General features: G+C 51.9%; 1 long non-coding RNA gene across 2 annotated transcripts; it reads left to right on the top strand.

Annotated features, from left to right (window-relative positions):
• The first annotated feature begins 112 nt into the window (after positions 1 to 112).
• LOC308178601 lies at positions 113 to 27,897 on the top strand. 2 transcript variants are annotated; one of them, XR_013939845.1, is made up of 3 exons: positions 113 to 1,357; positions 3,407 to 21,485; positions 23,488 to 27,897. It is a non-coding gene; the product is annotated as an uncharacterized lncRNA (long non-coding RNA). The 2 variants fall into 2 exon arrangements; XR_013939846.1 differs by lacking the exon at positions 113 to 1,357 and adding an exon at positions 1,364 to 2,396.

The raw sequence follows: 27,897 nt of genomic DNA, 5'->3' as shown, positions 1-27,897 counted from the left end.
TGAAATAAAGGGCTTGAAGGGGCTAGGAGCTACCTGGAGAGATGGCTTTTCTGGAAAACGGCAAGAGGTGCAGAGAGGGGTCATGAGAGCGGAGAAGGTATCAGTAAGTCCCTTTGTGAAAGGCAACGAAACAAGCAGAGCTTATTTAGCCTAACAGAACGAAGGCTGAGGGCTGATGTGATTGCACAGGCAGATAAACACGAGGGAGGGAGAAGAGCTGGTTAAGCTAAAGGCCAATATTGATACCAGAACATGCAGATAGAAGCTGGTCATGAATAAATTTCAGAGGGAAATGAGATGGAAGCGTCTAACCGCTGAAGCAGAGGCTGTGGACAAGCACTGGAGAGTTGTGGGGAGCCTGCACAACCAGGCTGCGCTTGCACTGGTGTTGGACTGTAAAATAGGATTACAGGAGCGGGTCCCTCAGGATCAGGCAACTGCACGCTGTGGTTTGGGAAGTCCTGCCTTGCCAAAAGCCCCTTTAATATCCTGGCAGGGGAAGGATGCAGATCTGAGGAGGGCATATGTCTCATTGAGTGACTCCAAGAGTGGTTGTTGAGAGCTTTTGGAGTGGTGCTGATGACAGGAGGTTAAAGATGATCCTCGGCAGTCTTTTATCAGTGCTTCCCTCTTGTTTTTGACACTGACGGATCACTGAGTTCCCTCTTTCATCAGGTTGGAGTTTCAGGTTCTGCACTAACTAGATCTCCCAGGTGGACTGGAAACACTGATTAAGATGGATAGAGTGAAAGCAAGTCCATTAAATTGTTAATAAAGAATATTACACACATACCTTAATCTGCAGCTAGCCTGACACTTTATAAAAGTACATTAGGATATAATCCAATTGAAGCCACAATATCGAGAACATCTTATCTCATCACAAATTGAAATTATATCATATTCCTCATTTCTTAAATTAAAAAGCTAAAACCTTTTAGTTTGCTCTCATATGCTTGTGTAAAACTTAATCAGTGGTTTTAACAACATTATTTTTCAATATGGGCCATTTCTGCTCTCATTTATTTACAAGAGAGAACTTCCTGGTAGGAGAAGTGATTCAATTTGCAGGAGGATACATCAAGCACTTAAGGATTTTGTAGGGATTGATTGATTATTTATCGTGTTATCTTGCCTGGAGATGTCTGATATGGCTGTGCTTTTGCAATCTCTCATTCCCCCTAATGCTCTTGCGTTGCGTCTCGCTCCGCTCCAGTACTAAGGGCACTCTCCCTGTGTCCGTGTCTGCTGGAGGAAAAGGGGCCAGGGGAGGCCGGGCTGAGGCTGTCCCTGCTGAGACGAGGATGCCGGACCAGACGGAGCTGAGATATTCATTTCACTGTAAGAGAGCATGGAGGTGAGAAGTTAAAGGGTGGCTTGAAATCCGGCAGGATTTTATCTGCAGGCTGCCGTGCTGCTCAGCTATAGAACACCAAGTGCGTTGAATGCGTCCTTCCTTGCGGAGGAAGGGGCACCGTGGATGCCTTCAAGTTGCCAGCAAATCCCTGGGCACCTCTGGGGACAGATTCCTGCTCAGCCGAGCTGCCCAGGGCTCTTCGTGTAGCCTCCTTTGTCCCTAAGCTGGTGATGAACCTGGTGTCCCAACAAGGTCAGGCTCGTGCCTCAAAGAAAAGTGACTCTCCTATCGCCCAGCTGTAACTCCCCGTTGGCCAACATGGAATATGTTGCCTAACTGGACTATGGCTTTGGGATGTGGCTCTCTGTGATGGTGTTGGTGTCCCTAGTACTGAGGAGCTTTAGGAACTACCAGAATTTGGCTGATGGGGAGTAGCAGGTTTGGACTTGCTGTTGCTGTCCTGCAGTACAGCGAGCAATAAAATTTCTTGATTGTAAGAAAGAAAACAATGACAGCAGAAACTCCAACCCTACCCCAGGCTGTTTGGACCACGTTGTCCACAGCACGGATATGGTTTCTGGCATGGGCCGTGGTTGTCCCTCTGGCACTGGGAGCAAGGATGTTTGAGGGTTATTCTTTGCGCTGCTGCAGACTTTGGCAAATTGCTCTCCCTGCCACAGTTTTCCTGGAGCAGTTTGAGATCAGCTGGGTTTATTCTGTTCTGAGTGCTGTAGTGCTGGAATGGCTCTCTTCTGGTGAAAATAAATACAGAAATCCTGAAGCATGACTCCAAAGAGGCACGAGCCTGTGAAAAAGCACCACGCTGTAAAGAGAGCGTGTTTGGTTTATCTTATTTTTCTTTTGCTTTCTGGGCTTTGAGGGCTCCTGTGGTAGGGATGGCATCGCAATGACAAAGAAGAGAGCTCTGCAGAATGGAAACACAACCCCAGGACCCCAGGAGCTCAGACTTGGACAGCAACAAATGGCTCTTGGTGCACTCACGAGTGCAGGTGGAGCAGCTGACTTGGAGCACGTGGAGGTGAACGACTCCAGAGCCCTGCAGAGCCGCGTGGATGGGGTTTGCTGGGCCCAGCGAATAAATTCCTGTATGGGATGATCCATGTGCATGGCCCCTTGCAGGACTGGGGCCAACACTTGCAAAGTGCTGTGAGATGCTTGGACGAAAGGGCCTACAGAAGCGCAAAGTATTTACTTTTTCATGATTGCTGAGATTGTTATCCTTGGGGCTGTCCAAATGCTGTTGCTCAAAGCGAGAATATAAAGCCCTTTTGACACTTTTTTTTCATTGTGATAAATAGAAATGCAGAAGGAAAAAAAAGAAGTGCCTCTTCCTAACAGTGAGAGAAGGCAAGCAGTCCCTGTGTGATTTGTTACACATCTCGTGTCTCTGACTGCTAGCTGGAGAGATATTTAGAGGGAATATTTAGCCAACCCAGTGCACAGCCTCTGGAATACCAGCTCCTGCCTTGGGCCATGCTTGGTTGAGCCTTTACAGCAGCTTCATGGTTTTTCGACACAGCATTGCAGGAGAGGCTTCGATTCTGGAGGATGCCAACTGCGCCGAGTGGGGCTAAGATGATTAATCAAATTATTTGAAGGGCATTTGCCAGAACTGGGAAGTGACCGGTCTCCTTCCTAATCTCTGGATGGAGATGTCAAGCTGGCCTTCGGCCATGGAGAAGGAATGGTTGTGCCTTCCTCCCTGTGGGCTGTGGGGTTGTGCTGTGCTCCGGCAGCTCCTGACCATCCCCAGGGCGTAGGCTCTGCTCCCACCTGGAGATTTTTGGTCTTTGCTGAGCAGCACAGGGCAACAAGCAGCCCGGCAAGGAAAAGATGCAAATTTCGATCTCCGTGCTGGTGTCATGTGCTCAGAGGGGCTGGGGCTTTTGTCGAAGTCTTGCTGGAGAGCAAATGGGGCAATGGGGTGTTTGGGGCAATGAGGTGGGAACGCGCTGCCGGGAGCTCCGCGGGACGAAAAACGCAGCGGGGAGCAGGGACTCGGCTCTGACGATGTGCTTTTCTCTTCAGAGACCAGATGGGGCCGTCGCCCACCTGCTGGTGCTTTCAGTGAGCGTTGGGATTTAGCCGCAGTTGAATATGAGGCCAGAGCACCCGAGAAGAAGGAAGCAGGTGCCGCTGCTGCACTTCACGGTGCTGCCTGCGCGGGAGGATGCAGCCGGCGGTGCGAGCGATGCCGTGCGTGGGGATGAGGGTGGGTGGATGGACCTTCCCTGCAGCACATGGCCCTGATGCGCTGGGAACTGCAGGTCTCAGCCCTGCTCTCCGTCTGGCCAGGCAGTGGGTGTCTCTGTTCCATGTCACCCCAAATATCCTGGCGTTCCCCCCAGGCACGTGGGCTGCATCACGGCCTGATGACCCGGAGGAAGAAGACCTTGGGTATGCTCAATGCCTCTCCCCTGCTTCCACCGCGCAGATTTTCCTCGGCAAACACCTCCTGACATCTGTCCTCTTGTTTTCCAGCACCGAACTGGGCACCGTGTGCTCACAGAGCCCCCGCTCGCCATCTGCGTGGGCTGAGCCGCGGCAGCCCCTGGGCTGCTTCGCCCCGAGCCCTGCGCCCACGGCACCGCGGCCACGTGCGGCCATCAGCTGATGGGGAGGATGACTCAGCCGGCAGCTGTCGGGCCCCTAAAATAATGACAAAAACAATTAGCAGTCCAAGCAGTAGCCTCTCCTTAATTATCTCCTCCGAGTTTAATTAACTAGCTAAATTATCAGCAGTAATGTAGGCATTAATTATGTCAAATTACAGTGTAAAAATCACAAAGTGTGGAAAATGTCAATTCAGCTGCGCTCACCTGCCGGGCTGAGACAGCACCGGTGACAGAGGCTCAGCCCGGCGCAGGGGCAGGGGCTGCTCCCCGTCCCCAGGGGCACGGGACCCTGCCACGGCCCCCCTGGTGGCACCGGGGGGATGCCAGTGCCAGAGCTGGTGGCACGGTTTGGGCTGGGAGCCGTCGGGGAGCGGCGCAGGAGCGGAGAGGCTGCGGCGATTTGGCTCTGGCGGAGGGAGGGGAAGGAGCGTGGCTCCCCAAACCAGATGGCTTGGATGCTGAATTATTAAATTATGAATATTAATACAAATCAGACACGGAAGAGGTAATAATTTTGCTGCCCTACAGAAATAATTAACATAATTTTGATAAATTACGTGATAAGAGAATCTCAAAATTGAGGTAGATTTATCTTAATTAATATCTTGGACTTGCTCCGAAAGGTAAATTTTTCCACTGGGGACCGGGGAAGGGTGAAGAAGGGGTCCCCAGCCCCATGAGCCAGACCCTTCCCAGGGTGCGTGTGTACAAGGGGACGGGGTGGCCCCCCCAGGCTGCACCCACCGCGCATGGGGAGCGGTGTCAGGGTTGTTCCCATCCCCACGGTGGCACCAAGGGACCGAGTGGCTGACCACAGCTTGCACGGTCTGTTGGAGAGTGACAGTTTTAATTGGCATCCCCAGGCTCCCGTGCAGAGTGCCACCCTCTCGGGCAGGCACTGGTGGGGCTAAACGGCTCCATCAGGAGCGGGTGCCCAGGTCTGATGTGGGTTTGTGCATCGCAGCGCGCCTGCCTGTTGCTTGTATCCATCAGTGCCACTGCACGCACATGGGGGTGCTGAGTAGCTCCTAGTTTCCGCAATTTGTGCAATAATTCGGGTGTCTGCCCTCGTCCACTAGCCCAGGGCTGTGCAACGGGGTTAAGCCCACGTGCTTTCTGTGCTCACACATGACTTTTATCCTTTTCGGTGTGTCCTTAGCACCTTCTTCCCTGTGCCTACAGAGCGGTGTTTGTGCCACATGTCGGTGACAGCACTGAGGGACCAGCGCAGGGCTGCACCTCGAGCACAGGGGATGGGTTTGCTTTCTGCAGGTGAACCACAACGAGCTGCACATGGCTAAGCAGAAGTCAGCGGGGCCGTGCCAGGGTGGACGTTAGCCCGGAAAGGATGGCGACGTTCAGGTACCAAGCGATTTGCTTTGCCATCCATCACGGTGTTGTTCGGGCTGCTTCGTCGCTGCGCCGTGGCATTGTTTTCCTGCAGCTTCCAATAGTCTGCACGGCTCCGGGGGAGCCCGGGGACTTCTGCAAGTCTTTGTGCATGGACCGGGCGATGCCTTTCCCCTCGGGTGAGCTGTGGGTGGTGCCAGCATCTTTGTCTGGGTGCTGCTGCTGCTCCTGGTCAGCTCAGCCTGCCCAACAGGGGTATATGGGCAGGGTGTGCAGGTTGCTTTACGGCGTGTAAAACTTTTCACTTGAATCCGACTTCATCCAAGCGAGTGTCAGTGGAGGTGCAGCCCAGAGCAGGAGAAGAAGTGGGGATTTAATCACTGGAGCCATAGACGTCGCCCGAACGTAGGCAATGCATACGCTGGCACAGCTCTGCATGTGGAGATCGCTGATAGCTGGTGGCATCAGAGCTGCAACTCAAATTAGAGGGCTAATTGCAAAATTAAAGGGAATTACGCTTTGCAGCGACATTTCTGCAATACCAGTTCAAGCAATCGAGGAGACGACGTTATCTGCACATTAGCACTGCCTGGATAGATGTCCTGAGCCGTGGCCCCGCTGCAGTCCTGTTTGCAGCCCAGTTACGTTTCAGGCGTGTGCCTGCTGGGACGGCCATAGCCGGGTTCTGTGACACGTTTCTGACCCAGATGAGCCCGAGGAGCAGCAGGAGAGGCTGTTCTCAGGAGGCTTTGGTCGTGGTCTCGAACTCAAGAGGTTTTTAGATTCACATCCATGCGTTCGCCAGCTTAATTGGCAAAAGCTTTAATTTTTCAGAAGGGTTAGAAATCCTGTTGATCTGTTCCCACTGGCAGTGTGCAAAGCCTCAAACACTTTTCTTTTTCAAAGAGCTGTACAAATTAACTAATACGGCCCTGGTTACGTGTACTGTCTGGGTGGGGAAACCGAGTCACACGCGGTACAAGCCTGGGAGAGGGAGCTGCTGGGGGCCTGTCCGTGCCTTGTGCGGAAAGCACCCTCATCACCCTGGGCCTTGCAGCAGCTCCCGAGGAAATCAGGGGAAGAAAAATCCCAAAGCCGACAACCACAGTGAAGGCGAAGCTGGGGCTGGGGGAGGCAGCAGGGAAGTGGCTCTGTGGCCCCCGCACAGCTGGTGGAGACACAGCCGGGGCTTGGCACGGCAGATGGGTGGCATCTCTTTGTCTGCTCCTGCTTTCCTCTTTGCATGAGCAAGCAGCCCCCGGGTCCAGGGTGGGCTTGCTGATGTGGCAGCGTTGGTGCATCTGGGTGAGACCCGAGGTGGTGCTCGGGATGCTCCTGGGGGACACGGAGCAGTAACCAGCTCCTCAACCAGCACTGGGAATATCATTCATGGAAAACACACCACGGGAGAGTCCCTTACTTACTGGTGGCTTTTAAATACAGACCGCGAGTGCTGCAGCCATAGGTTAGGGAGATTTTCCAGCTCTGGCGACAGAGGGTTGTGGAGCTGCGTGTCTGGACAGTGCTGGAAGTGCTGCGGGGACACGGGCACCCCACTGAGGAGCCACGAGGGGGGCTCCATCCACGTACACCACCCGTGGGTGACCCCACCACTGAGCAGCCCGTCCTGGTGTGCCTGCTGATGGGCGCCCGTCCTATACATGCATTTATCTGTACATTTTCCTTGCAGTGGAAATCGGAGCCCAGGCTCTGGCTGCGGGGAGCATCCCACGTGCATCGCGCTGCACAGCCCCCGGCAGGATTTTTGGCACGGGGGGGGCTGCACGCTGCATGTAGATGTATGCGTGCACACACGCATGGACAGACAGACGGACAGCGATGCCCGCTGCATCTAACGATTCAATTTAGGCTCAGCTTTAACCCCTTCACCCTAGCAGATGAGGGCTGGGGATCCACCGGGATAGGGCAGCATGCTGCTGGTGGTGCCTCGGTGGGGATGGGGGGATGTGGCTGGACCCAGGGGCACCGAATTGTGCCTGGAGGCGGGGACGAGGAAGAGAACATGAAACACAGAGGGATGGAGGGTGCTAGGGAGGGAGCTGGGGAGGGCCGGGTGGAAGAGGTGTCAGATGGAGAGAGGGGCTGGTGGGGGGTGCAGGCCGTGGGGGGAATGGTCAGGGAATGGGTGGACATACACGGGGCAGGGTGGTTGTTTTGTGTGGCTGCCCTGCTCCTGCAGAACGGGAATGGGGACAGGAGCGGGGGCTGGGTGAGGGACACCTGCACGGGTGAGGGAGGCCGAGCAGAGGTGAGTGACCCACCCTGGGCGAGCGTGCAAACACACATGGGTGCCAGCAAGGCGTCCCCAACATCCTCACCCTCCTCTCACAACGCCCCTTTTGCTGGCGCCGAAGGTGGGGAGACTCGCTCTGCTTCTGCCTTTTGTGGTTGCTGTCTCCACTTTGTTTCAGGTTTCTCCTCTTTTGGGACTTTGGGCCTTTCCCTTCCCCAGTAATGATATAATTACTTCACAACATGCTGCAGGAATAGTCAGGGAGATGGCTACAGCTAGCACAACAATGGTGACAAGTAAAACATTAATTTCTGGAGTTCTTTTAATTAATTCATCAGGAATCGTGCTGTGCGGGATGATTACGTTAAAGTGTTTAATTACAAATTTATATGTAATGATGCACTTTAATTACTTTGGACTGGTACAATATTATTGGGCCCTTTTCCCAAGATTCCTGGCACTGGGTTTGGGTTGCACATAAGCAGTGCCATGGATGCTTGTGCTTCTAAATTATTTACATGGCATGGGAGAAATCCGGTCCTGATTGATGAGAGGAAATTCTGTCCTTCACTGAGTGGGAGCGAGGGCCGCGGGGAGTCAGGAGGACGGTCAGAGCAGCACGCGCGGCAGGCAGGGCATCGGGGCGCTTTTTGTTGCAAGAATCGAGGTTAATCTGGTGGAAACCGAAGTGATAGAGAGCCTGGCACGATAAATATTTATCCAAGGGGCTGGTGTGAGGATGCTGGTTCGCAGATGCAGCTCCGGCACAGGCAGCTCTCCGGAGCAGCGCGCGATGCCGCTGTGAACAGCCCTCGCCTGCCGCCTCGGGTCCTCTCCTCCAGCCCCGGCCTTTCGCTCGCCCCCCTCTCTTTGTCTTGCCTGCCTTTGTGTGCACGGGTGGGTGTGCACGCTCATTTTCTTTCCCTTTAGGCTCTCTTTCTCCCCTCGTCCCATCTCTATTTGCCTCCGTGCATGGGGAGCATCTGTCATCCCTCCTCCTTTGTCGGTGCCTCCCAGGCTGGCCGGAGCCCAGGGGACGGCCAGGCGCGGTGAAGTTGGAGGACAGCCCATCTTTAAGCTGCTCGGTGTGTAAAAGAGCTGGGTTTTGTAGCGTGGAGATATATACGGTGAAATACATCCAGCCCTGCTGCATACAGTCATCTGCTCTAAGGCAGCAGTGCTCACACGTTGCCCTCGCCGGCAGCACCCAGCGCCGGCACCACGGAGCACCAGGGCTCTGCAGCCACCTCGCTGCAGCTGAGCTAACCGTCAGGCCTCGGTGGCGGGCGCTGCAGCCTGCTCGTGTTCTGCAGACAGACAGACAGACAGACAGACCAAGTTTCAGAGCTTCCCCTCACTGCTGGGCCTCAGGAGGGCAGTAGGTGAGAGCAGCTTCAGTGTTCGCATCTCTTGGGGTGTCAGTTTTGGGACACCGTGTTGGCTTTGCCTTTGCTTGTTCTTCTCAGAGATTTGCAAGACTTTATTGGTTCACAGCAATTTTTTTTTTTTTTACCATCTTCTAGTCTTGGGCTCTCTTAGGGTGCTCCATCACCTCAAAGCCACATTTCACCCCAGAGGGCAGCGTGCTCTCCCTCGCTGGGCCGGCTGTAGGGCTGGGCAGGTAACACTGGGCAGCTGCTGCAGGAGGGAGATGGAGAAGGGCCGGGAGCATCTGCCAGCAAAAGGGCAGGAGGTTTTAACGGGGGGGGGGGGGGGGACACCAGGCCCCCACGTCTGCTTAGATGTGATCTGGAACACCTCACCTGCAGAAATGGGGTAAAACAGGATCTTTTGGTAACCTCAGGGATCTGCTGCCTGCAGGCACGTGGCTCAGGTGGTGCCCAGTGGTATCAGTTGCAATTCTGGCTGTGCCCGTGGAAAGCTTCGGGAGGTGAGAGCAAAGCAGCTCCCACACAGCTGGGATGGGCAGGGGAGCCCACGGCTCGGTGAAGATGGAGCAGAGCATCGTGAGCAGCTCCTCCGAGGAGACACAGAGCCAGGCACATGCGCCAAGCCCTCATTGCGTGGGCTGCCTGCCCCGGGCAAGCAGGAGGCCAACAGCTGTGCACAAGTGGGCTCAGGGGGTCTGCACGTGGGCAAGCAAGTTGGGGAGAGTCCCGCGGGGAGCCCAGATGTGCATCACCCTGCTGAGTCACAGCAGCTGCTCTTCCTGACCAGGCTATAGGTGAGGCGAGGTGGGAAACGAAACCTCCAGCATCCTCTGTCACTGCATGGGGAGGGTGCGAGCACCCTTTGGCAGGGTGCTGGGGGCGCTGGGCAGCTCAGCAGGCACCAACATGCTGCTTGCCCTGCGTAGCTCTGGTGGTTCCACGCTGGTGCGGGGCCGGCAGGGCGCTCAGCTTGCTGCTGCAAGCCTTGTCCTGGTCGCCCCCTGGCAGAATTGCTGTCCCAAGCATTGGGGCTTTTCTGCAGGGTGGGCAGGAGACGGGGCTGTGGCCAAGGTGCCAGCAAAACACGTGAGCACCACCGAGGGCAAACCCACCGGGCTGGTGTTCATCCCGAATTCCCAGCACCTGGGCCAGGCCGCATCCTGCAGCTGTTTGCAGCAGCCGCAGGATCTGCACGATGCAGTTTGTTGGACTGCCACGCAGGCTTCAGGCATCTTTTTTTTTTTTTAAAATCTTTTATTTTTCCTTGACATTAATCCAGACATCCAGAAATCATTCCAGTGCCGGCACTCACCGAGGGAGCAGCAGAAGATGTTGCTGCACAACTCCCCCCCCCCCTTTTACTCTGCCCTGCGCCCCTTCTCCCAGCAGCACTGCGGCATCTCCGCGTGCCGAGCGGGGCTGGCGCTGTCCGTCCATCCATCCGTCCGTCCATCCGTCCGTCCATCCGGGCTGCCGGTGCGGGAAGGGCTCCTTGGGCCTGCCAAGGCCAGATGGTGTTTGCGAGCGGTGCCAGGTCCCAGCTGAGCGCTGCCCGGCGAGACGCGCACGGGAGCTGCCGCCGCAGCCGGCGCTGCCAAACCCGCGGCATATGCTGTGCTCGGCCCTACACCTGCCGGTGGGCAGCCGCCGCGCGCCGCCGGCTTGAAGGAAGGAGGAAAATCGCAGCCCCATCTGGAAGGAATTTAACGGATAAACAACAGCGGCGAAACCCCCCAAAAAAGGGAGAAAAAAAAAAATAAAAATTGAAGAGCACGCAGGAGACGCAGCCAGACGGGTAAGGGCGCAGCGGTGCGTGGGCTGGAGTGGATGGGGCATGTCCACATTTACACCAGGACCCCCATTTCCACCAGGACCCCCATTTCCCCATGCGCAGCCCCAGGGCCAGCTGCCCTGCCCTGCACACCATCCCCAGCTAAAGATGCTGAGGAACTGCTTGGGGATATTTACTTTGGAGAAAACCCCAAATGACCGTGAGCAAAATTGATGGGGGAATATACTTCCTGCCTACTTTGTATTTACTTCGGTAAACTGTGCACACTCCGGGCTCGGGTCTGTAATTTATTGAAAGGAACCAGACTGGAAACCAGATTCACACTGTGAGTAATTTCCAACATCGCTGCCATCTATCACCGGGAGACAGGGCACTTTGTTTCTCTGAAAAATTATTTTTGTAGTTGGCTTAGTAACAACAACAATTATTATTATTAATATTAATAACCACTTGTGTAAGGCCTTTCATGAACAGTTTAGAAAGCATTTTGTGCACGAGACAGTAGCTGTTTGATGGATCTTGTGCATAGGGAAACCGAGGCACAGATTTGGCTGCTGCCTTGCTGAGGCTTATCCTGGTGTGCAACTTCCTTGCTCCCAAAACATGGCTGGAACCACTGGATGCCACTGCCCTTCCTCTGCTTCTAAAATAGATGAGGCTTTAGTAATGATGAAGCAGCAAATTAGAAAAGGATTTTTTTTTTTAATTTGGGTCACTGTGGTTCACAAAATTATTAAGGAAACTCCAGAGCTGTCCTTAGCTCCACACTCGCTGCTGCTCTTAGTAAATAACTCAGTGCCGCAGCAGTGGGATCTCCCAAATCCCCCTTTTTACAGCGAAAAAATACTGCTTTGGGGTGGCGACCAGCAAAGACCTGCTCCCAAAAACCCACCTCCCGGACGCTGGGTCAGACAGATGCGGGTGGGGACACCATGATGCCATCTTCATCACTTTCAGCTGCTTGGGCCTCCTGCAGGCCAAACGTGCTGGTTCTGGACACGTCAGCTCCTTGTAACCCAGACTACTCCAGGTGGTAAGTATGTTTTTATTCTTTCCATCCATACATTCTTCAAGACACTATTTTATCCATAATTAGAGTCCTTGGGCCGAACTCTATCCCTGTCTCTTTCATTTCTTACCTTGACGCAAGAATAGTAGTGGTCAACATTTAGGGAGCACTTTGTGCCCTCCAAGTGCATTTGCAGGTATTAGCAAATGAAGCCTGGGCTCACTCCCGTGGTGTGGAGGGGCACAGCAGTGATTCCTGCGTTTGCAGGTGGAAAATTCAAGGCAGCATCCCTCAGTCCCTCTGCTGTGGCTGCCAATGCTGGGTTTGTTTGCAAAATGTTCTCTTCAAGTAAAAAAGCAAATTAAAAAAAAAAAATCAGGAAAAAAGATGTCCATCAGCTTCCCCAGTACAAGCGTGCCCTTTATTTTATCTGTCCTGGATCTCTGCACTTGCTGAAAGCAGAGACTCGCTGACAGCTCCAGCCATGGGTTTGTGCCTTGTAGGAGGGATGGGAGGGTGATTTGGGGTGAGCTATACCCACAGCTCAAAACATGCCTGTTCTTCAGGCTGCATCTCTAACACGTGCCCAGTCCAGCATCCGAAGTCCTGCAGAGCCCACAGCTCCCAGCCCTGCCCGCAGGGTGCCTCCCATCACCATCACCGATGCGCTGGGCTCCCTTCTGTCCAGCTCCTTAACGAGGGGCCAAGGCTTGCATGCCCAGATCCCTTCTCCCTCCTGTATCACCTTGCTGTGATGTGCTGCTGCTCTTCTTCCTCCCTCCCTCCCCTCTTCTCAGTGCCCCTCCGGGCCCAATCCAGTGCAGGCACGTGGCGCTTGCTGCAGGGTGCTGCGAGGACGTGCTCAGCATCGCCGCGCTGCGCCCTGCTGCTGCGACCCCGCTGCCAGCCCTCACTGCCTTCCAAATTGCTGAAGTCAAATTAGGGTAAGTGGTTTTATCAGGCTGACCTATACCTTGTCAATCTTTACATCATTCAAAGGCAATTTAGCCTATTCATTCATAACAAGAGCCTATTGATTGAATAATCTCTGTTATTAGCGTTGGGGTGGAACTCGCTCTTTGTTTTATTTTATTATTGTTTTCGCTGGCTGGCTGAAATCTGCTTCTGCTCTGCCCTGCTCTAACTGCCGCTGCAATTACAGTGAGGAGTGTGAGAAGTTACCTGATTAAGCCTCGCAGAGATTATTGCAAAACAAGGCCTCCTTCTGAATGCACGTATTTCAGAAGAAATAGCAAAAAGGAGCAGGCACGTGTGAATTCTTAGAATCTGCAAGCACAGTTTATCCTTGCAGGTCAATAGCTCATATTGTCTGCTCTGCCAAATTGTTCAAACATATATAATGCTCTCAAAACATTGCTTAATTAGATTCTAGAGAACATTGACACACAAACAAAAGATATTAATATCAAGGATTTCAGCATCAAATGTAGTTTACACAGATCAAAGAACATTTTTGGTGCAAAGAGGTTATGGATGTGACAGGTTGTTACTCCGCCAGTGAAGAATATGACAAGAGGGGGATGTGGTGATCAGGGAGCAAAGCACAAGGAGGAAGGAGTACGAACTCACGAGGGATACGGGGAAGATAAAGCTGCAGAAACAGAGAAAAAAGATTACTGGAGAGGCAGGGAAAACACTGTACAGGACACAGGAGCAGGCTGTAAATGGACACAGATTTTTGGGGCTATAAGACTGTGAAGTAGGACAGGGTTTGCTCTCTTTCAGAGGGATGGCATATTAAGAGTGAGAACCAAAATCTCAAAACCTATTTGTAGGCAAAATCTTCCTCCAAATTAATGGCTATAGTCTGAGTGAAGACGTGGTCTGTAGCTGGGAGCCTTCTCTTATATCTGCTGGTTGGTGTGGTCAGCGTTGCCTGAAACTGGGGTGAGGCAGAGACGAGGTGAAGGAAGGGGCTTTGGAAACCTCCTGAAAGCCCAGACCTGCTCCTGATGAGCTGGCAGTTCAAAAAGTGATGGTCAAAGTTAGAGGTGGTTGCAGGAAAATGTGCAGTCCCAGCTGGGCCTGGCACCTTGGGGGGCAGCGAGATAGAAAAGGGGGTACAGATACAGTTAACCTTTGCCTGTCTTGAGTTTCACAATATACTGGGAACACGCGACCTGCCTGCGTATGCCCAGGGTTAGGGAGATTGATGGTCTCCTTGGGGCGTCAATGTGCTGTCCCCATCCCCTTGGCAGAGCTACAGGGTCTGGGGGCAGCTCCATGGGGCCTTAGAAAACCCAGGGCAAGCAGGGCCACCCCAGTCTGGTCAACGGGGTCTTAAATCAGCTCATCTACCACGCCTGGAACAGGAAATTACTCTGCTCCAGCTACCTGGAGCAGAAGCAAGGAGCTGGCAAGGAAACGTGGGCAATGTATGTAAAGGTAGGCACGAAGTAGCAGGCCAGGAACACAAGCAAACAGCTAAAAGAGCAAGCCAAGGGGAAGTCGATAAAATCGACTTAAAATACATATGAATGAAAAAAAAATTAATAAGCCAAAGCTGTATTTAATGTCAATATTGTTGTAGTAGTCTGAGAAATCATGAATAAATAAAACCAGATGGTGGATTGATCAGACAACACCAAGAAAGGCACTTGTGAAGAATATTTTCTTCTCAAGGCACACAGATTGATACATGTGTTTCTCATTTGCTTTAATGGGAATCATGTTTGCAAACTCGTGTGCGTTGAGAAACAGGTAAACTTCAGTGATTAGGGCTTGTTTTGACACAATTATTTCCTTATTCTCGCAGAAAGTATTAACTTCTGTTTCAAAAGTCTTCCCCCTTCTTATTACATGATATATCACAGCCACCTGCCAAACCCACTAAATTATTCAAAAATACGCTGACAAATCAAGGACCGACGTTTTGAAGTGTGGTTAATTTGCGGTGTTATCGAAGAGTACCCCCCCTTCCAGATTTTCCCAGCCAGCTCCGTCCCCTCCGAGCGCCCGCCGCTCCTGGCAGGCAGCCGTGCATCCGGGGCCGAGGGGTGCTGAGTGCTCTCGGAGCCACCGCGTTGGAGCTGCTCAGCTCCTCGTCCAACTTCACATCTATTGAGTTTTCTAGGCGGATAGTGCATCGTAATATCCCATTTATAAACTTGGGAAGAGAGGAAGCGGCATGAAGATGAGCTACGTATTCCTGGCACAGAGGGCTTGCTATTAGGCCCAATTCCAGAAGATCGTTTCAGCGTGCGCTTTCTGAAACATCTTATTTTTATTAGGCTCTTTCATTAGGTAGGTCCTTAGCTATGCTGCAGTTGCAGAGGGCAAGCAATTTGTCTGTCCGTCTCTCACTAGTTCTCATTGCCAAGCTATGTAGCCTCCAGAGACTGAAATAACATCCTTAACATCCCCTTGAAAGTGCATTATTTGCCTTAAAAACTAACTCCTATTATTAAAATAAAAGTGAGAACAGTATGGAAGTGGCCAGGTATACAACTGTCAGAGCATGTTCAATTACGTGTCATTTTTAGCCCAAATTTAGCTCTCCTCATCAGCAGCAAAACCAACAGTTTTGAGTTTCTTCTCCGAGACCTGAAGGTACGTGGCAGTTGTGGCAAAGCACGGCTGGGTGGAAAATCCCACCGTCGTATGGGAAGGGTAATAGGGTAAGAGCAGGGGGGTGGCCCTCTTGCATGGGGTCATCCAGTTCATGGCCACCGTGGGGCCCCCAGCAGCAGTGGTACAAGCTGGGGGGACTGGTGCACAGGTCGGGAGCAGGGCCACCTTGAGAGCATGATGCCTGCTTTTGCCTTGCTAGCCGTGTTTTTCTGTGCCCTAAGAAATTTGTGCTTAGAAAACCTCCTCTGTAGCCTTCATGGTGTATTGCTTCGTGATTTTCTCCCTTCCTGAAGCTGTCAGCAATACTTGGGCTGTTTAAAGTGAGGGGTTGCAGAGCACTTGTGCATGGGAAGGCCACTGTGTACTCTGAGGGATGCCGAACTGCCTGATGATGATGGTCTGATCCTGCACACTTGCTCTTTGGTCCCCAGGATGGCTCAGAGAGGGCCAAGGGCCTCTTCATTTATCACCGTCGCAGTTCGCATCTCCTTTCCAACCTGCTTGCGTAGATCACAGCCCAGGTGTTCTTCTGTTTGCGTGGCACCTACGAGGGTGAGATCCAATTTTTGGCTTGTACTCTTCATGTGTGTGACAGTTCTGGTTCATCTGCCCCGGGAGATTTGTTTTTTCCCTGGAAATGATGAGGTTGCTGTGGAATGGCATGAGGCGCTATCAGAAGGAATAAGCAAGAGGAACATTAACGCCCTGCAGAAAACACAGGAGACATATCAACAGGTATTTCTGAAAGGTGTTTGGGGAGGTGTGCTCGGCACTTGCTAAGGGAAACAACTTGCAAAGCCATCAGCCTGATTGCCAGCGGACTTTACTGCAGTTTATAAAATTGTGTATGATCCAGACATGCACGCATGCCCACGGTAGCTGTGTGGCCGGGCAGCTTGCTCTGTGCGGACCTCGTCCTGGGTGATTCGAGGGACTGCCTGTGCCCTTCGTGATGAGACCCGAAAAGAAGGGCAGACCATGTAAATCTGAACCCAACTGCAGCTCCGTGTCGGGTACCCTTGGCTGTGGAGCAGCAGGTCTCCAGCAGAGCAGGGACAGGAGACCCGTGTGTTAAACCAACCAGCACGGGGATCCAGTCTTCCCATTAAAAAGAAGATTTTGTGACAAGATGCAGACACGCGACACAGGCGGGAGAGGCAGAAAGGGGCAATTTGGCTGAGGTTTAGGAAATCCTGAAGGCAGCAGGGTGTGTGAAGGCCATCGCATGTCCCCAGGGCAGGGGACACTGCTGTCCCCACTGCCCCCTGCCACTGTCACAGCCCCGCTCCCCATCCCTCCTGCGCCGCCACGAGCCCCTGCAACAGCAGCTGCCCGGAGAATACCTCGCCACTCCGGCATAAGATGCATGGATCAATTAACTCAGTTGCTGGGTTTCGCTTTTGAATCAATTAACTGGAACCAAAATTAACTAAAAATATCCTTTGCTTATTAACAGACCGAACTAATTGCAATAAAAGGTGGAAAAAAAAAAAAGAGACAAACACAGAGATGCTATTTGTCACAGCGAATCTCTGCCCTCATCTTTATCGCAAATATTTCTCATTTGCTCGGCGGACTAATGACTCCACAACCTCTGCTTCGGCGGTGTCACCCTGCCACGCGTTCTCACCACCCCCAGTGCCACCCAGCTCGGCGGGGCTGGGACAGGGCCGCTCTCGTTGTCCCCACCGGCCTTCCTGCCCCGGCTGCTCCGCGGGGCCTGGCAGCGTGCAGCCCTTTTGTCTCGCCTTCCTTCCCTTTGTTTCTGGCTCCAGTTCTTTGTTTGCCTGCTTTACCCCCCCCCCCCTTTTTTTTTCTGTTTGTATCCATCATTCCCTTGCTCACCTCTCCCTTTGCCCCCACCCCATCCCGAGGATTTCCTTCTGTCCCCCCCCAGCCCTTTCGCCCTTCCCGTTTCCACCACCCTCTTTCCCTTCCCTCCATCACCGCCCCGTCCTGCTCCTTCCCTCTCTCTTCTCGCCTGCAATTAGCGCTAATCAGATACCTGAGCAGATTCACAAAGCTATTAGTGGCTTCCCCCTCATCCCCGGGGGAGACGAGCAGAGCTGGACAATTAGGCTTTTCCATGCAGCCCCCACTCTGATAAACACAATAAACAACGCGGAGATGTGGGAACCACGCTGGGCACGGCCGGCGAGCATCCTTGGCTCCACACATCATCCCCCGGAGGTACCCGGTGCGCGGGGTGCTCCTGGCCCCCCCTGCCTGCCCCATCTCCTGCCCTCGCTCCGGAGAACCCCATTTTTTGGCTCCTTGGGGGTGCTTTTGGCCGGGACGCAGCCTTTCCTGCGGGGCCGATGCGCGGCGTTTGTTGCAGAGAATTTCCCCGCTCACTCGGTAGCACGGCGCACCCCTCCTGCTGCTGGATCTATGAGCTGTGTGTGTGTTTTGTAATTAAGCAGTTAATTGCACTGGAGTTCTTGATTAGCTTTGGGGGATGGTAATGTTCTAGCAGGATGAGATGTTGTGTACAGTTCAGAATCATTTACAGAAATTGGAGCTAATTTTGCTGTCTGTGCTTATTACTGCATTAATTTAATTTGGGTTGCTTTTAGCTCATTAACACATCTAATTAATTCGTTGACATCACTATTAAGATGTCTCTTTGAAATTGGCGTCTCCAGATAATCAGGATGGAAGAGGCTGACAGATCAGGCGCGAAGCTGACTGGGAAAACGGGGAAGGAAAAAAAAAAAAAGGACGACTAATGAATTTTCCATCAGAATCGCACGGTTTGGCAGAGTTGGTATCAGAGAGGCAGAGTCAGAGCTAGCGAGACAGAGAAAGGGCGTGAGAGAGACAGCGGTGGTAAAGGGAGACACGTCCTCTCCAAAATATTATATTTGTTAGGAGGGCAAGCAAGACGCGTGAGAGGACAATAATTATTCTTTAGCGAATCAACATCCAGGCTGCATATTTCTTAGCTAATTTTCCTCTCTCCCTGGTTTTCCATCGTGGCCTTTTGGCTGCTTTTATTTTCTCAGCTCTGCACACAGTTTGCAATGCTGGCGCCGGGGGCTTCGGTGTCCCCATGCTGTCCCCCCTGCAGCTGTGGGGTGGCTGCAGAGGGGACACTGGCCGTGCCCTGTGCTGCAGCAAGCATGGAGTTTGGGGGGGACAGAGCAGTGCAAGCCATTTATTGTTGTCGTTTAATGAGTTAGCACATACCGGCAGAGCCGTGCTATCTGGCTGTTTGCTGAAATAAAAGAGCTCAGCTTAAACCTGCCTGGCGGAGGAGAAATGTCATATGGGGTTAGAGGAGCTCTGGTGTGCTGCTCCGGCTGGACAGCCCCGGTGAGGACACGCACGGTAACACCATGCCCTGGCCCAGGAGCTGCAGGTCCTGCAGGTGGGACCCACACTGTGCAGACCCATGTCCCCGGGAGCTGAGTGTCCCTTCTGCAGCTCCAAGAGCATCCTCCCAAAATTACAGAGGTCCCAGACACGAGGGGAGCAGGGAGCAGACACAGGTACGGCTTGTGGTCGATTACGGCTTTATCCCATCGATAATCCCCATCCAACCTCTTCGTATCCCTGTGACAACGGGTACAGAAACAGGACAAACAGCCCCCAGAACTACTTCACATGTTTTTTCACTGGGTTTGGACCACTCCTAGGAGGTGGTGGTGGATGCAGAGCCGAGACCTTCCCGTTGCAGGGCGAAATCAAGGTGTGATGGGTGCAGGGAGGCTGTGCGCTGTGGCCAGGGTTGTCCATCTTGGAAACTCGTGTCCTACGTAGGTATCTACCTGGTTCTCTAGGGTACCAAAATATGAAAGGGGGAGGCTGGTTTTAAGAGCCTGTTTTCTGGCAATCTCGATTTTCCCCACCACTATCATGTTGAAATGCCCTGAAACATGGAATGCCTCTGTAGGTCTGTTTTAACTTTGACGTGGGAGGAAAAAAAGCAGAAATATCCCAACACCCTCAGCCTAGCAAGTGAACCCAAGCAACCTTTTGTCCCCTGCACGGCAAGCCTGTCCCCACAAGGAGCACAGGTTGATTTACAGCCATGCCACGCTGCAGTTCCCACCTGGGGAAGGGAAGTTTGCTCCAGTTTCCATTCAATCTCACTCAAGGAGAGAATATTAGAAACTCTACTCTTTAGTACTTCATTAAACACTTTAGTTTAATAGCATCCTCCAGGGAATCCCAATCTGGACCACGTGAGCCAGGAGTAAACAGCTGCATCAATTAACCCCATAATCTCGAGGGTGCTATTAGAAGGTGAGATACCCTTAGAAAGTGCATATGCCTGCAATTAGGCTTAAAATACTTATGTGTCAATAGCTTTAGTTATTTGTGCTCTCTGCTATTGATCTTGCTTATGTTTTCCACATTAAACGGTCTTTCTTACTTCATCAATAAATTAAGTGCTGTTTAGATTTATTCACTTTTTCTATTACACGGTGCAAGCTCCTGAGCTCCTGAGCCAGCTCCATCCGAGGCTGAGGGCTCCAACCCTCTTCGCTGGCAGCTCCATCTCAGTCTTGTTGTCTGGAGAAAGCAGATGATGAGGACCTGCTGGCCTGGTCTGACCATCAGCAAGGCTCTGATGGGGCAATGGTGATGTTTGGGATGGGTTTGCTGGATATATGCCACTTTCCATGTTTGTTTTCCCTGCCTCGGTCAGATTTCCAGGAGATCTTTGGAAGGACCAGCTGTCCACACTGGGAACATTACAGAAAGGATTGAGTTTCTGCCATGCAGGGAACTTGGGCAAGGGGCAGGATCTATGAGACCACGCAGAAGATAGGGCTTTTCTTCCCAGGAAAGGGCTTGGGGAGAACTTTGCAACCTCTGAAACGAGCAGGGAGCGGTGCCACCAGCAGTCACCTGCACCAGGAACCAGTGGGGTGGGATGAAGGGCTGCTCCTCTCCTTTTCCTCCCCTTTTTTTTTTCCACCAGCCTTTCTGTAAGGAAGCCGTGCAATTATTTTCATGGAGAATAGTTCTAGAGGTAACTGTTTGCTTTGTTTTGTTTTGTTTTCCACTGGTCATCCTGGCTTTTCTGTGCTTTGTTTAACATAAGTTGTGGTGTTGCAGGAGGAGCAAGGATGGAAATAAGGACAAGTCTGGCTGGGTATTTAGAGAACAGCTTTTCAGATAGTTTGCATTGTTCAGTTTGCTGCTTGCCTGTTCTCAGCTTCTTTAGGGCCTACCTGGTGTGGAATAGTGGTTGCAGTTTTTTATTTTTAACCAGGACCAAATGGAGCCCGGCAGGCCCTTGTTGTTACAATTAAGCCATGCGCTACTTTCCGCAACTCATTAGCCCTTTAGTTTCTGGATTAATTCAATGTGCAAATAATGTCACAAATTGAATATTACTAGACTTCTATTGAGGATTAAGCGGCAGTAAAAGCATATTTCTGTGTCTTCCTCCTGCATTGCACGACTGTGGTTTGTCCAGCATAGCAAGTAAGTGCCTAGTTAGCTACCTGAGAGCTTGCTGCCTTCTTTCCTGCACTTTTTTTTTTTCCGTGTGTGTGTGTGTATAATAACCCAGAAGAGAAAAGAGAAAATTAGAAAAGTATCAACTGTGCATGTAAAACTGGGGATGCACAAAATAAGCCTCTTCTACCACCTCTAGTTCTTTGCAGGTAGAAAATGGGGGCGGGATTGCTTAAATCAGCTTGGGCACCCCTACTGTTGCTACAGAGATTATGCAGAAAACCAAATTTTGGTAGGCTGCAAAGTCCCATGCCAGCCAGAGATCTCCACGGGGTGCCAGTGCCTGACCCCAAGGCTCTAGGGGTGATTTTGGGACCCATGGGTGGTCACTGCAATGCCAACATGAGCCCGAAGTGCTAAACTTCAGGTGTGTCGGTGGTGCCGACGCGGGGAGGATGGCTCCATGCCACTAGAACTTCCTGGGCACTGCTGAACAAAATGGGTGCAGCTTTCTTTTAATGCACTGAAGTGGAGGCAAATTTCAATCTAATAATGTAAAGCAGCAATAACCATTATAATTAATTTATATAAAAGACATTATAAAATTACACTTGATGCATTTAAATCCCATCCAGGAGCAGTGCTCGTTTTCCAGTTAAGCTATGGGCTGTGCTAAGGCAGACGGGGAAAGAGGTATTTCAATATTTCTTATAATTTTATATTCTTTCTAATATCTCTCATGCTAATTTCATTATGCAACACAGTCAGCACAGTGATGTAATTATTGAAAAGTAATTTTGCAATAAATGGATTTAAATGTGTTCGAGTCCATTGTAAATTCAATCTCTTGGTAAAGGTGGATTGAACAGGCAAGAAAAAAAGGAGCTGGGACGTTGCTGGGTGAAAGCTGAGAAGTCCCGGGCATCCCATGCCGAGCATCCTGTTACACCAAGTAATAACATCCACTTTGGATGGAAACTGCTCCCAGAGCTGGCCTCCCTCCCCTTGGGCACCCAGAGCAGAGGGCACGTCCAGCCTTCAAGGTGGGAGCAATTTAGGAAGTCTCCTCCCGGAGCAGGGCATCACCGCCACTGGGTGTCTGCGCCGTTCTTGCAAAGCGGTCCTGTGTAGGTGTCTTAGGCTGGATTAAGGGCTCAGCTACTGGGCAGGGACATGAAGATATTCTTCTGCATAAGACATGGGAGATGTGATTTCTATTCCTGGCTCTGTCAGAGACTTCCTGCGTGAGACTGGGCAAGCGGTATATCATCTCTGTGCTTCCATTTCCTCATCCGCACAATAGGGATAAAGAGTGCTTCCCCAGCTCATCGGTGAAATTAATGTAACATATGTAAAGTGCATGTATATCCCCAGATGAAAGGTGCCATTGTAATAATATTCAAATTATTATGGAAAATAGATAAAGCGACCAACCCCTGCTAAATGATCGTCTAGCTTTTCACCAGATTCATGAGATCCACGTAGAATGCGATAAGAAAACCTCAGATGTCAAGTGGTTTAGAGTCAGACTCTTCTCATGAAACGGAGCTGGCTGTGTCTTTTAAGTGGTGGATGAGATAGGGAAGAATTTGGGACTTGGGAAGTTGTCACCCTGGTTAAGCTGGCTGGGGTTTTTGGATGCCGCCATTCACCTAGAGGGTAAGCCAGGGGGCTACATCTCCTCATGGCCAAATCCGGACCCAGGAACAATTCTCCGATGCTGAAATCAAAGTGGTAAAGCAGGGCTGCTTGTTTGGGTTTTGGTTTTGGGTTTTGGGTGTTGGTTTTTTTTTGATCCTAATGGCTGCAGACATTTGGGATATCCCAGAAAGGTCCTGTGTGGCAGTAGGTGGCAAAGGGGAGATGGGATGAACTGGCTCAGTAGGAACATTTCACCCACCAGGCTCATGTTGGACCTCTACCGAAGTAAAGGAGGTTCTGGTGTCACTTGTAGGGCATGAGCTGACACTGCAATGGGATGATGTGCAGGTCTAAGTACCGGGGTGATGACTTCTCCCATGGCCTTCATGCATCTCCCCTTCCCCACAGCATCACTGCAAGGTGTGTTTGGTCAAAGACCTCTGCTGTATAAGGAGCATCCATGTTCCTCGCAATAGGTTGTATGTGAGCAGGGATGGTAGCAGGCAGAGATGTGAGCTTTCTGTCTAAGCTGAAACAAACGGACCTCCTGGAGTCTCCTTCCATTGTGAAGGAGGTGCTGGCTTGGCCTCCGAAAGAGCCAGGCTGGGAATTACTTGAAACCTGAACTCACTGGAGATTTGACTCTGAAACTGCTGCGCCCGTCTCTTCTGGCACCATTGTATAGTTGCCCAGCACCAAATGCTCAATTATAGACAAAATTGAATTTACAATTTGCTTTTGGGCAATGTGTAAATTGGCCCTTCATTGATTATTAATGAAGTGCTAATTGCTCTTTGCAACCAATTTTTATGCAAATGCTATTAGTGCTATTTGCACAATCCTGCAATTTACAGTTTTACATTTGCAATGGCCTGGTGAAAAGATGCGAAAAGATGACAGCTTGTCCTAAAAGAAAACAAGAAGGGGAGGGGGGGGACAATGGCAAAACTTGCAAAACTTGGAGTAGCAAAATAACACAATTAGGAATGAGAAAACGTTTTATAAAAAAACAACAACGAATAAACAAACCCTCTCTCTTTATTGATTGTTACAGATTCAGCGTTGACAGGGGTTGTTCTGAATGTAACAGGATCCCGTGGCAGATGTAAACCAGACTGAAGGCACTCGCCGTGTGTTTCGCCAAGGAGGTCAGCGTATGAATTTCCTTGTGAAAACATCGAGGCGAGGCTGCCAGCGTTACCCATTGCAGAGCTGGGTGCTGTTTGTGGTGACAAGTGGCGCCGTGTTAGTTTGGGAACGGAGCGTGGGCAGCTGCTGAGATGCTTTGGTGCAGAGCTTTTTTGGCCGAGCTTTGCATGACGAGTATGAAATGGTGGAGTGTGAAATCAGGCTGAGCTCCAGGTTGTCCGTAACTGTCCCCCCTCCATCAGTGAACTGCTCTGAAAGCATCTGAGGGACCGGAGTGGCCTCATTTGCTGCCAGGTGATGGGTGCTGCCCGTGGGACAGGGCTTGCCGAGTCCCTAAAAGACACATTTGGTTCTTTTAACGTGGGTAGGGGCAGGCTGCGGTCACCAGGAGCCCAGAAAGCGACAGGCAGCCCCTGTGGATGGGATAACAGGTGCGTGGGCAGGCAGGCTGAAAGCAAAACCAGCGCAGGAAGCCTCGAGCAGGGCACGGCCGAGACAGGTGCCTGCTTGGAGCTGTGTGCATTGGGGAGAACAAGGTAACAGGAGAGTTTGTTGATGGCTGTTTTTTCTTTTATTTTTGCTTTTAGTGCTTTGAGCAGAAAGGTGCTGTTTCTGCCTGCACTCCTGTGTTCATGCAGCCAGGGATCCCGTTTTTTCGTCGGTCAGAGCAGTGCACCGGGAGGTGCTGCTGAGCTGCTCGCTCCCGGCAGCTCCTGGTCCCACCAGAGCTGTGCTTTGGGTGCTCAGGGCTCCTCCTGACATACCTGCCCTGCCCTCAGCCAGTTAATGCATTTTGCTGGGACAAGCCCAGGAAGGGAAGAGGTCCGGGTTATGCTTGTTGCTATCCGGTTCTTGTGTCACGCCCAATTTTCCCCAGCAATAACTTAAAGTTTTCTTTCCAGAGCCTCGAGGAGAGCACCAGCCCTGCCAGCCACCCATGCCTTCGGCTCTTGGAGGATCGCTGCCCAGCTCTGCTCTGCCCACCTGGACCTTGCCAGGGATACATGCGATGGGACCGTACCCCGGTCTGGCAGCAAGCAGCAGGTGCAGCTTTGGGATACCCCACTGCTTCTGCAGCCCCCTCGGGCAGGAGTTTTGCTGCAGCCTCAGGGATCGCTGCCGGCTGCCTGGCTGCTGTAAGGCCCGGCACAGACACAGCGTGGCACTCTTTTCCAGAGCACCGCGCCCAGCGCCCATGGGAGCCTGCGGGCGTCCCCGTCCCTGCCAGCAGCCCCAGCTGCCCCGGGGCTCACCCAGCCCCGCTCACCCCCTGCATGCCCTACTCCAGCCCCCCCAGCTGATTTATCTCCTCCAAAGCCGGTGCCTTGCTGAGCATCTCGGCTCCGGCCGGCAGCCGCCGGAGCAATGCCAGGGGTTTGCCTCGGGGAAGTGCTCGGAGGATGCTCGGAGTGCGTAACAGGATGTGTGCATCGATAAACCACAAGTGTTTTGGAGATAGAGCTGCCAGAAAATAGTTTCCAGAGGGGTAAAATTTTCATTTTTAATCCTGGGAGAATTATGCAGATGTGTCTTGGAGGTGGGGTCAGTTTGCCTTGTTTTGGGGGGATATAACCTGCTCTTTCAGAGGGGATGCGGCCCTAATCTGGATGAGGACCCCCAGGTGATAGCTGAAGGTCCAGGAGGTGGGACTGCGCTGGAGGCTGGATCCACAGAGCCACCCCCTCCAGGAAACACCACCTGGGGAAAACCTGTCCGGTGCCCAGGGAGAAGAGATTTCTTAGCCTCGAAAAACCTGAGGAGCTGGGCTGGGCTTGGCCCCAGGTGGCTGGTGACGTTGAACAAGTCTCGTGGTGCTTTCAGGTGGGTCCAACAACACTCACAGCCCCCCAGGAGCGATGCCGTGGGTGCAAGCAGCCTGCACGCAGCCCCGCCAGGACCCCCCAAAAAGCAGACGTCAGCAGGGCTCTGGAGCATGTGGGTTGCAGATCGGATTTAAATAATTGTTGCCAGGGTTTCAGCGGTGACTCATAGTCTCCGAGACAGGATCCCTTGTTAGCAGGGGGCTATCTGGGGAACACCAACCCCGTGTTGCCAAGGCACCTCGACCAGAGGGACCTGCACCTCCTTCTGCTCTTTCATTTGTTTTCCAAAACACTCGCCCCGGTGCAGTCAGGGTGCACGTGCATAGGGGAGAGCTGTGTGCTCCCCAAAAGGGCTCTGCTTTGGCACAGCCGTCAGGCTCCTGTGTCTTTGCTTTCTTTTAAGAGCTAGGAGAGGGTGAGAAAGATCCGCACTCAGATATTTTGCTGGGCAACCAAGAGTCTTGGGGATCAGTCCGGCTTCTTTGCCAGCAGGGTGTCACCGGCATCCCGAGGTCCCAGCACGGCAGACTGTCCTTGGCTGGGTGGGCACCTTGAGGAAGGGCGAACTTGGGATGCTGAGACAGGAGGGGAGCAAACTCACTCAAGCTATTTTAGCTTTCAAATTCCCTCCAGGCTTAAAGCATGCTTTAATCTTCCGGATTTTCTTCTGTTTTCTTTCCAACATCTGGTTTGGAAAGCTGTTTTTCCAGCGGAACAGGAACAGAGCTGCGTTTTCCCCTACACCTTGGCATTGGCTGCCTGCCATCAGTGGTGGCAGCTCTCCCCAGCCCGAGTCCCACATCCCAGGGAGGGTCTGCCAAAGAGGAGGTTTGCCTTTCTGCTGAGATGCTGCAGGTTTTTCTGCCTTTGGGTTGGCACTGCTTGTCCGTGCCGAGCAGGGAGGGACCTGCTCCATCGCCCCCCTTCAAGCTGCCTCCCTGTGCCCCGCCAGCCCCAGGGATGCTGGGGGTGGACTTGCTCAGCTTAGTTCATCCTCAGCCTCCAGACAGCACGGGGAGGCCCAGAAGACAGAAAGAAAACCTCTTCTCCACCCCATATAACAGCACGTCCCTCCTTGTGCTGCTGGGTTTTGGTGTCCCTAACAAAGTCCCTCCCTCCCATGGCAGACAAAGCCCAAGGAAGAAATAGTGGGACTTATTTTCTGGGGCCAGAGTCCTAGCAGGACCTCATTTTAAATCACCGAAATTTGAGGAATATGTATTTTAAATATGATGCTATAAAAACGTAGTAAATATTTAATTTTATTTTTATTAAATACTAAATTGATGATGGCTGACACTTTATTAAAGTGTCAAAGTGAGTGTTCCTACATTCTAATTACTTATTCTAACAAGGAGGCAGCCTCGTCAGGAGCTGCGCGCGCCGACGTGCGCAGGCGAGGGGCGCTCCCGTTAAGTAACACCTATTAAACTATCATTTGCACCTAGAGGCATCTCATTAATATCTCAACTGGTGAGACTGTGCTGCCAGTGCCTACCTGACCCGGGGCATTGACAGCAGAAATGGCTCCAGGAGGCCTTTCTTCACTCCAGGCTCTCCTGTACAAATAATTCCTATAAAATTAATAACGACTATTCCACTTAATTGAATTCCTGATAAATGAAGATTCTTCCAAGCCCCATTATATGCATCGAAGAGATGCAGGAGGGCTGCTGCACTACAGTCTGGGGAAAGTTTTGTCCTTCTCTCTCCTCCCTGCTTTCTTCATCTCTCCATGCCTTTTCCCACCCTCTCCAGCTGCTCCCTCCCTGTCATCCTTCTCCTTCTCCTCCCATACCTGTCTGCTCTTTTCTGCAGCACTTTCCCTTCTGGCTCTTCCATGTGATTCCATTCCACTTCTCTGCCTCTGCCTGGATCTATCTTTACAGTATCTCCATCATTTATCTTCCTTCTCTAAACTTCTCCTTCATTTCTCTCCTCCCCCTCCATCCTTCTTGCCCTTTCTTCCACCTTCCATTTTGGTTTCCATCTCACCAATAGCAGCCATTTTTCTCAGGTTTCCTTTCAGGCCCTGATCCTACTGTTTTAGAGGAATCTTCTCCCTGCTGTGAGACCTCAGTTGGATGAGGACGTGGCAGTGCATCTTCAGAGCTGTCTGGTCACCGAGGAGATGCGTCCTCCCTCAAAGAGGAGATGGCCATCACCAAAAAGCATGCAGGTCTCCTTTCATCCCATCTTCCCCATGGACGGAGAGACTACTGTGTAAGCAGAGGAACCTGTCCTCCAGACGTGGTCAATACAGTCACCACTTGGCTGCCAAATTATTACGAGAGAGGTAATGGGCTTCTGCAAGGGACACTTTGCAGTCTGAGGGGGTTTTTGTTGTTGTTCTTGAACTGCAGGGCTGTCTTTAATCTCATTTCCTCTGCTCTGGGCAGTAAAGGCGCTGCCTTTTTGCTGTTATCCTCCACAGGTGCACTACTGGGGTTTGGCTGTTGGGGTTTGCTTTTTGTCATTCCTGTAATAAATGT

This window comes from Anser brachyrhynchus, assembly GCF_964034855.1.
Source record: "Anser brachyrhynchus genome assembly, chromosome: 15".
Classification (NCBI taxonomy): domain Eukaryota; kingdom Metazoa; phylum Chordata; class Aves; order Anseriformes; family Anatidae; genus Anser; species Anser brachyrhynchus.
Note: the sequence above shows the minus strand (reverse complement) of the source record. Positions and strands in the feature narration are given on the sequence as shown.